Source organism: Sinocyclocheilus grahami, unplaced genomic scaffold (genome assembly GCF_001515645.1).
Source record: "Sinocyclocheilus grahami isolate Dianchi unplaced genomic scaffold, SAMN03320097.WGS_v1.1 scaffold134.1, whole genome shotgun sequence".
Taxonomy (NCBI): domain Eukaryota; kingdom Metazoa; phylum Chordata; class Actinopteri; order Cypriniformes; family Cyprinidae; genus Sinocyclocheilus; species Sinocyclocheilus grahami.
The window spans coordinates 2,695,610-2,703,163 of NW_015505313.1; the positions used below are offsets into that span (position 1 = coordinate 2,695,610).

The 7,554-nt window shown below is 37.9% G+C and overlaps 1 pseudogene; it reads right to left on the minus strand.

Moving 5' to 3' along the window:
- The window catches only part of LOC107590940 (usherin-like), a 257,040-nt pseudogene that overhangs the window by 198,249 nt on the left and 51,237 nt on the right, over positions 1 to 7,554 (minus strand).

Sequence of the window (7,554 nt, forward strand, 5' to 3'; positions counted from 1 at the left end):
TATATATATATATAAAAATGAAAGTCAGTGGGGTCCAATGTTATTTTGAACCCCACTGACTTTCATTGCATGGACAAATTATTTTCAGCAGTTCCATAGTTCTACAGAAGAAAGTCATACCGTTTTGGAATGATATGAGGGTGAGTAAATGATGACAGAAACTTCATGTTTGGGTGAACTGTCCCTATTGCGAGAAAAACACCTGTTCAGATATTCTGCCTATAATCTCCTTTTGGCCTTCACAGAAAAGTCAAGTAGGTATTAATTTTTGAGTGAAATGTTCCTTTAAGATTGCCCTGGTCCACTTTCTGTCTATATCTTCTTAAGAATAAAGTATGAGATGAATCTCAAGGGCTCCGTCAGGCTCCTGCACACATCAATCAGACAGGGGGCGCTGAGTTTGAGATGTTTCAATCACAGGCTGCTTCCCTTCCGGTGAAATACGACAGAGTGGCTCCGTGAGGGGAGCCGGGGGAGGGCCTGCAGAAACACAGTCATCAGTCCCCCACCCTCCTCCAAATGGATCTCCCTCCGCTCCCTGTGCTTTCAATTTACTCCTGCCAGCCCCACTCTCCGTACACATGCTTTATGTGCCGGCATGGGCGGCCGAGACTCTGGTGAGCAGCAGGTACGCCTGCATTATTTCATCATGTGTGGAGGGGCACAAGCTAGGGGAGGGCTGGCCATACATCCTTGTCTGGTTATCGTGCGAGCTTAGCACCCTCATATCATATGCATAGGCTCATTGGTGGATGTTGGGAAGCATGGTTTCCCGGCTGGAAAAAATAGCCTAGACCAGATGCAAGTTTAAAAAATATTTTGGGCATTTTCATACTGGTTTGACTGGTTACCTATCATGGCTAACTTCGAAAAAGAAGTGTGCTTAGCTGTAGTGAATACGCACTTGTAATGTACTTCAGATCTTAAAAATATATTTACCAAAAAATTTACTATTAATAATGAAATAATGGCTCGTTTCCACTGAGTGGTACGGTACAGTACAGTTCAGTAAAGTACGATTCGGTACGGGTATCCCCGATCAAGCTTGCGTTTCCACTGCTGATAGTACCCTTCTTGATAGGCGTGGTGTATGCCGGAAAGTAGCGATCAACGATAAAGCAAGACAATAAGCACAACTCTGCCTCTTTTTGTTAAATGTCAGTTTTAATGAACAATAATAGCCATTATAAAAGAAAAAGTACAAAGTATAAGAGGCTTATCTAAGAGGAAATAAAGACAAAAGCAAACAATTCAGTCAAACTTATGCTACAAAGTCAGCGCTGTACTATGGTAAAGTTCAAAAACTTTGTGCTCAGCCAAAATTATATGACCAGGAATAAATAATAGATTCATGAGACCTTGAATGCCTGTTAAATATAGCCTACCCAAAACAAATTGTATCTCGTGTTTAATCACTACAGAGACATCAGAGCCAGCGGCAAATGTCGGAAGGACTAGCCGAGCTAAGGCTGCTCTATGCGGATACATGAGCACTGAGCGCCCGGTGATCGCCTGGAGCTCCGAAATCGGCATAGCAAATTTTCAAATAGGTGCTATTCTTTATAAATAAACCACAGATTTGAGTTTTAAACAATTACATTCTCACCTGAAAAACTCTTAAAACGACATTTCATGACACAATAACAGTAATATTTAGAAAATTACACAGGTTTTTGGGCAATGACGTTTCACAAGTCCACAAGAACAGACAAGAACGCATATTGAGAAACGGCTATTGTATGTGTGAAAATATAAAATTATAAAATGCACGGTTATATTTTTTTGTGTTTGCGCACTCTGATGTAAATAAGTCCAACACTCATGAACAGCAAAGCGGAACGAGTGAAAGACGCTTTATCCCCTTGTATCACGCAAAAGTGACGATTCTAGTCAACCAATCAACGTTCTGAAGTGAGTTTAGCTCCACCCTTTTGGTACCCTTTGCTGTGCTAGGTACCTCAATGGAAGGGTACCAAAAAAGTGGTATGGTACGGTTCGCTATTTTGGTACCATTCACAACTTCTGACAGTGGAAACGGAAATAATTGCGTAACGTAATGTACTGTAACGAACCGTACCGCTCAGTGGAAACGAGCCATAAAAAGCCACTTAAATGTACCTAAAGACAGTACACTTTCATACTTTCACACACTATTTCACAAGATATTTTCACATTTTATTCTACAACATAAAATACATCAGTAATACCCACAGGGACAACAGAGGTTGTTGGGGCGTTAACTCATACTTTCCAACTTGCAGATTTTAAATAAAGTGTAAAAGAGTTGTTTGATGCTTAGTGGTAGTGATGTTGAAGTCATGTGACCGTGGTGTAATTCATTTACAGCCTAACTTTAGTTTTCTACTTCTAGTAATTATAGACATCAAAATTCATAAAAGTTGTGTCAATTTGTAAAGATCGTCTTGATGAACAAAGCATGTAAGAATCAGAAGCGTTTGATGGTCAGTTATTTTCAGCAAAAATCCAAAAGCCAATGGAAAAATCCTATTGACTTTTTGTTGAGGGAACCAGGGTAATGCCAACTACTGCATTGGCCTACAAAAATGTCATCCCTGCAACACTTCATTGAAGGGTTTGTCCTGTATTTATGTATCTATGTCTTTATGAACGCCATGTCAGAAGCAATGGCGAAAACAGAATAAATAACAAAAGTCATATGATTATCAAGAAGCTATACAAGCCATTTAAGTTTAATACTAGACAAAAAAATCTAAAATACATTCAGGTGATACTTTTTAAATACACCAGTTAAACATATCTCTGAATAAAATAGTTGTCTATTTATGTTAAAAACAGTACAGTCCAATTAAAAAAAATGTTTAAGAGTGATTGCAGTTTGACATGGAAGGCAAAATGGTGGTAGTTCACCTTTTAATAAATAAATGTCTTGTATACCCTAAACAGCACCTACTGTAGTAAACAATTTGATCATACCTAGATTTTAAATTAATAAAAAAAAATCTTCTTATACTAGGATTTATTTCATGTAGATTATATCTATGACATTGATTCATCCATTAATTTTTAAATTACACTACCATATACAGTAGAAGACTTCAAGCTAAAATTTCAAATTTAAATCATGTGGTCTTTAAACTGGTCTAAACTATTTGTTTTATCAGCAGGGTTTAAGGGTTGTGCTCAACTTTTTTAATGGACAATACAGTATTAGAACAGGATCAACTATCCAAATTACTATAGGGACATGTCTTTACAGTACTCTAAAGGAGAAGTAGCTTTTTGGAATTGAAAGACTGTGCTTGGTGTGCAAATGTGCAAGTTGGTTTTACAGTAAACACTGAGGGTTAATCTTCATTACGAAGACAAAGGGACCAACTGGTACAGCTGGTCTAGCCACACTGACCCTTGAGCCCCTGGCAGTGCACTTCTAGCACTTACTATGCTGCAAAGAATAAGGGAAGTGCAAACATTTCCACCCCCTGAAGAGCACTTGAGTCATGAGGCCAGCGCTGGCCAAACAACCAATGAGGGGGTTGATTGAGGGTACATGAGGAATGGTCTGTAGCTATGCTAGCTAAACGCCATCGGCCAAAGTGACTGCCAAACACACTCAATTCCCAGGCACAACCTTGGGAAAAAGGAATAGCAAAACAATGCAGCAGCTTGCAGAGCCAAGAACAAAATGCGAGGGAGTCAGAGAGAAAAAGAAGAGAGTGCTTTGTAATTCAAAAGATGTTTACACAGATACTTCAAATACGATGTGCAATGGCTAGAAATCACGGTAAACAACAAAAGTGATGACTTCACTGGCATTGCCAACACAGTATAATGAGCTTAGAAAATACACCATCTATCTTGTAAATACACACATAGTAAGATATACAAATCAGACTGAAAGCACCAACCTGGTTTACAGGTTCCACAGTCTCGGTCGTAGCGCGTGGGCAGGCAGAAGCATTGACCGCTAACAGGGTCGCAACACGGTTGCAGGCACGGTGCCCATGTGGTCACAGTGACATGGTTGACATCCATGCATGGCGTTGGCAGAACTCAAGTTGTAGGTGTGAGAGGAGCATCGATTACACTGCAGTCCCTCTACGTTGTTTTTACACATCCATTGGCCCGTGGTCTTGTCGCAAATATCTGAGCCGTTCACCATGCCCCTGAGCTCACACTGGCAAGGCAGACAGCCCAAAGGGCTGCTGCCGCCCAGACTGTGGTATCCATCCCGGCACACGTCACACCACCGGCCCTCTGTGTGAGGTTTGCACTTACACTGTCCAGTTACCGCATCACAGGAGGTACCAGAAAAGGATCCGTTTGGACTGCAGTCGCAGGGCAGGCAGACTCCACTGCCGTTCAGACTGTAGAAGTGAGGGATGCAGGTGTCACAGAGGAAGCCTTATACGCCATCTTTGCACCCGCACTGGCCGGCGAAAGGATTACAGAACTGGTGTAGAGAGCACCCACAGGGAATGCAGCCATCGGGATCTGTGCGACTGAGGAATTCAAATAGGTCAAACCTAAGTATAAAAAGAGGAGACCACTATCAGTGCTATTCTCAACCAGGACCCCAGGAGGTACGTAAAGGGATAGTTAACCCAAAAATTTACTCACCCCCATCCATTTTTATTTCTAAGATATTTATTTCTTATGTTGAACATAAAAAAAGATATTTTGAAGAATGCTTGTAATCAAACAGTTGTTGGTCCCCATTGACTTCCACAGTATTTATTTCTCTAATATGGAAGTCAATAGGGACTAACAACTGTTTGGTTCTTCAAAATATCTTCTTGTGTGCCCAACATACTGTAAGAAAGAAACTTATACAGGCTTGGAACGACATGAAGGTGAGAAAATGATGACATCATTTTTGGGTGAACTATTCCTTTAAGCAGGTTTCAGAAGCTACCTAGAAAGATTTAAATGATGCTTTGTTAAATTTATAGAACAAAAATTGTTACTTTAAATCTTTCAATTTAAGAAGATAAGAGCTGTGGCCATAGCCAATGATTTTGCATTACCTTGGTTATTACTACCAGTATTCCATTTCATTTATTCCTTCAACTATTTTAGCTAAAATAATTTAAGTGTAATTGCAAATTTGAAATTATATTTAGATATTTACTCAATATTTACTCCACTCTGAAGTGGAAACAAACTTCCATTACATTCCATTTCCGAAAAGGAAACATGATGTGAAAATGTACAAGTCAATTTATGTGGACCCTAGTAACAAGAAAATATGGGCATATGTGTTTTCTTTTTGCAGATTGCAGCATTTCACTTATCTTTGTTCAACTAAAGTTTTTCAAATTCGCCTTACTATCCACAAACCACCAACCTCAACATCTGAAACTATTTGGTCTTGGCCTTTACATAATAACCTACATTTCACTGTAGTACAGAGTAAACAAATAAATAAATCAGTGAAATATTACACAAGGAATAAAAAACGAAATTGGTAATGTCATCATTAAGTGAGCCCCTTTCCTAATGATGAATGACTCACCTCGGGCATAACACTTAATTTATCTAAAAGGAAAATAAATAAATTAAGAGACCCAAGAAAGGCAATGGAAGGGAAAAAGTAAAAAAAAACTATGAGGCTAAAAAAGACTTACAGCTCATTTGGAGACCCTAAAAAGTGGTCTACGTGGAATCAAATCACATCAAGTTTTTTTAAATGTGTGCGGTGCTTATTTGAATATGCCATACATATTCCTGACAGGTAATCTATTCCTAATGTTGCTGAGCAGAGCCTACAGGGCAAACCGTTTACAGCCATAAGTACTGAGAACTCCACTCTCCTCCACTGCTGTGTATTCCGCTACACAGCTCCACTTTAATGAATTTAGATATTAATATATTGCTCCCTACCCACAGTTAAACCTCATTACAACATTATGTTAAATGCACAATGTGACACAGATGAATACCCCAATAATATCACGCCAAAGGTGCCGCAATTTGTCATTGTGTGCATGGCTTGTGGATGTTGGAAAATTTGTGTAACTCTCAAAACGCTACTGTAACTGCGTGCCATCCAACTGTGAATATAATAAGAAATTAATTACTAAATCTAACAACAAAGTGCAGGCAAAAATAAGCAAGTAAATCTTTAAGCTTAAGTTATTATTTTTGTTAAATTGAAGCGTATTTGGTTTTAACCAGTATGATTTTATATATGTGCATTTGACTGCCCACTGGTGCACCCATGGAGTGGGACGTGTACCAGAATAGCCCACATTTTATCAGTAATGCTTTTCTGCATAATATTCTCATACATCAACATTTCAAAGCACATTGTGTACGCAGAGTACTTTGGACGCTTGATAAATTTTGTCCTTATGAAGCTGCGGCTGGCCTCAAACGTGCTGGAGGTAATAAATTGCCTTAATCAAATCTAATTTCTGAAAAATACCTGTGGGAACTACAAACAAAGAAGCAGGTCTTGTAAGAAGCGTGAAAAATAAGGAAGACAGGGGCAGTTTATTATAATCAACTTGGCATTGAATTACAAAATTAAAATGAGGTGGCCCTTGATATCCTGGCTTAGCAATACACATGATCTTCTAAGTAACATTCTTTTGCATTTCATAGGAAAACGGTTCAAAGGTACAAAGAAAAAGAAAAAAATGGAACAGATTTATCGCAAAGGACCTGGAATGCCTGGAAAAGCTGGAAGAAAAATCCTTTTGGCTGCTGCTCACAATAAATTTGTGAAAAAAAAACCCACAGAAAAACAGGGCTTTGCCAAAAAAAAAAAAGAGCCTGATGGTAAACAATTTAATCATGCCATTTACATTTGCAGCAGAGCAGAGTGATCACTGTATGCTTCATACGTTTTCATTTCAGAAATTAAAAAGTGCAAACAAGTAGAAAATGAATAATTTCTTATAAAAAAAACTGCACATCAACCATTGTCAAACTAATTTGGTACTATCTTTAATTTAAAACTTACTGAAAGACAACATGGAATTTTCATTTATTTATTTATTTTAACAAGTTTGTCCTATCTCAGGACCATTTAAAATGAATTAGATTAAGAAACAATAGTAATAAACTTAAAGGAATATTTCATTTACCCTCATGTTGTTTCAAACCTGCATGAGTTTCTTTCTTATGTTGAACATAAAAGAAGATATTTTGAAGAATGCTGGTAATCAAACAGCTGATGGTCCCCACTGACTTCCATAGTGATTTTCCCTACTATGCGCATAAGATAACATAAGAATAACATAAGAACAACTCACTTACAGGTTTGGAACGACACGAGGGTGAGTAAATGATGACAACATTTTTATTTTGGGGTGAACTATTCCTTTAAAAGAAATTAAAAGCAAGGTTCCTTTACATTATTATAAATTTTAAGATAAAATCCTAATGTTGATCAAAATTAACATCACGGCTGTTACGTCAAATATTTATTTAATAGTTTATTTACAAAGAGACAGTACAACATTTATGATTCCAGCCATACTCATTTATCTGTTTATGTATTTATTTTTTGCCCTGTACAGCTTATCAATTTTGTGGGAATTAACAGAGAGAAACAGAGAAAAAGGTTGA